The following is a 2,719-nucleotide window of genomic DNA, read 5'->3' on the forward strand; positions in this document are numbered from 1 at the left end:
ATGGCCGAATCTACTCCTTCTATCTCGCCTGGGGTGTTTACAAATTCGACCTCGTTCTGGATCAGCATGCTGGTAATTTCTTATTTTGCCGAGTCTTGCAAATCTGCTCCGATCACGACTGACCTCAGATTTATGCTTGCCAATTCTATCTTTTCTAACGTCTCGTGTGGTTCTAATTTCCCTTCCTCTGAGTTTGGATCTCCATGGTCTCAATTGCCAATGTCTCCGACACGTTTTTTATGGACACCAGGTAGCACATTTTTGCTATGTCTTTCCTTCCTTTCATAATTACTACCCCTTGTTTCGTGGATAGCTTCATGGATAGGTATTAGATACATGTGACTGCCCCGTTCACGTACAATATTGGTCGGCTTAGAATGACATTGTAGGCTAATGGTATATCTACTGTCTTAAAAAGTGTTTGAGCTTTTTTGTGATACCAACTAGGCCTCCTTGTAGGCTCCCATTGTCTTTTCCCAATTCAACCGTTAGCTCAGATACTCCTTCTGCTCGGACTGGAAATCCTCATAGAACCACCAAGGGTGTGTTGACTGCTTTTAGATTTAACACTGAGCAACCTATCCCTAAGTATGCTTCTTTTGTTATTAGGTTAACAGAACTCCCTTCCTCAACCAGCTATCTCATTACCCAAAAGTTTTCTATTAGGATCGAGATTACCAGTGGTTCCTAGTGAGGTAGCTCGACTCCTTCGCTGTTAGCTGGTCTGAAACTGCTTTTAGTAGAGGGACCGTGGTTGTGACATTCATTACTATCTTCTGCCTTTTCTTCTTCCCCTCCTTTATTCTTGGTCGCGGTACCCCCTGCTATAATATTGATCACTCATGCTACATTTTGTCTTTTAGGTGGTTGGCCCTTATCTCTTTGGTTATTGGGTTCTACTCGGTTATTTACTCCAGGGGTAAGGCTTTTTCTTTGGGCCACAAATTATTTTAGTTGACCGATTTGTACAAGTCAGTCAATTTCTTTTTGAGACTTCCACACTCATCGGTTATGTGGCCGTGGCCTTCATGAAACTGACAATACTTTTTCCTATCTTCTTCATGTTGCAATTTTTGTGGGTATCTGACCGGCTCGTTGTTGTTCTGGATCCACATTAAGATGTGTGACCTTAGAGTATTAAGTGGAATGTATGCCCGGTCTTCCACTTTCACTAATCGATGGGCTTCTACTCGGGGTGCCATCGGCGGTCTCCGTTCTCGGGCCTGTATCCGTCCTGCCTGTTACTCTGGTTGTAATATGAACGGGGTATGTTCGACTAAGCGGTCGAGTTGGCTGCCTTTCTGATTCGTTCTTCGTCTAAGTTTATGAAGTTCCATGCTCGGTGCATTCGTTGTAGATAAGTTTCTATCGGGTTTGTGATCAGGTTGCCCCGGAAAGTGGTCATTGTGGTGTTATCTTTCATGGCATCGATAGTCGTGTCGTAATTTAGGTCTTCCACTAAGATAGCTTCTTCGTTGAACCTGGTGACAAAGATTTTTAAGCTTTTCCCTGGTTTTCGGTAGCAGAGTTTGAGATCACTGGATTTCTTTCTCCTTTGTACGCTCGGTGTAAAGTGAGTTCATAAAGCTTCTGTTAACTCATCAAAGCTGTGTATTGATCCTTATTTGAGGCTCTAGTACCATATGGCGGCTGGCCCTTTCAGTGTCGTCGAGAAGATTTTACATACCGCCACTTCGGACAAGCTTTGAACCATCTTTATGACTTGGAAACAGCTCAAGTGAGTCATCGAATCACTATTCCCCGTATAGTGAACTAGGTTTGGCGTTTTGTAGTTCAAATGGAAAGGTTCATCTCTTATCTCGGCCGCTTGTGGGTTTTCGATCTTCAAATAGCTCGCTTTCTTTCCATCTTTTGTTTAGGTTCTCTCCATCTCTGTCCGTACTCTTTCGATGATTTTTTGTTATGTCTTTCTTTCTTCTTGACTCGGCTCCGGAACTGTGTACCTCTATTTCTACTCTCCTTGGTAACCTTTTTTTCTCCTTTTTGAGGTTTACCTCCGGCCTGGTCTGGGTTTTCATTTCTTTTGTTTGGGTGTTCTGTTTGGTTTTTCTCCGGGATGGTATGATTTATATGTGGGGTGAACGCCGGTTGCCCCTGGTAGAACTCAGGGGGGTGAGGAGGTAGAGTAGGGATGTAATAGGTGTATGGTGTTTTCCTGGGATAATGTCAGAGCTTGAGGTTGGGTTTAACTGTGGTGTACTTGTTGAAGGAATGTTATTTTTCGAGCATGGTATTCAATATATTCTTGTATTTGGGCAGGGGTGGGGCTTATATTCTCGGTGGTGGGTGAGGTGATGTGTTGTTGGGTTGGTAGAGAATACCTAGTTCATGGGAGTGATTCAAGGCCTGGTAGAAATTGTTTTGGGTATTTGAGGGGTAGGGGTGATGAACGTGGCTGGGTTGAGCGAGGTGGGGGGAAAAGATCCCGTAAAAGGTATTTCCCACGAATATTGATTAATGACCCCAGATGTTGAGGCTAAGTGAGTTCCTCCTCCTGATAATATAGCAGCACAGAAAAAACTATCCCCCGTTCCTCTTCTCAAGGAGGCGACGAGCCCTTCGTTGGAAGATCCTGTGTTGTTGGGTATCGTTCCTGGGTCCCGTATGAGGGGGTTGTCTTCTTCCATTTTTTAGCTGAATTAGTAAGGGGGAAACTTTCTTGTTTTCTTTCCCACATATGACGCCAAATGATAACTTG

Source organism: Mercurialis annua, linkage group LG3, assembly GCF_937616625.2.
Source record: "Mercurialis annua linkage group LG3, ddMerAnnu1.2, whole genome shotgun sequence".
Lineage (NCBI taxonomy): Eukaryota > Viridiplantae > Streptophyta > Magnoliopsida > Malpighiales > Euphorbiaceae > Mercurialis > Mercurialis annua.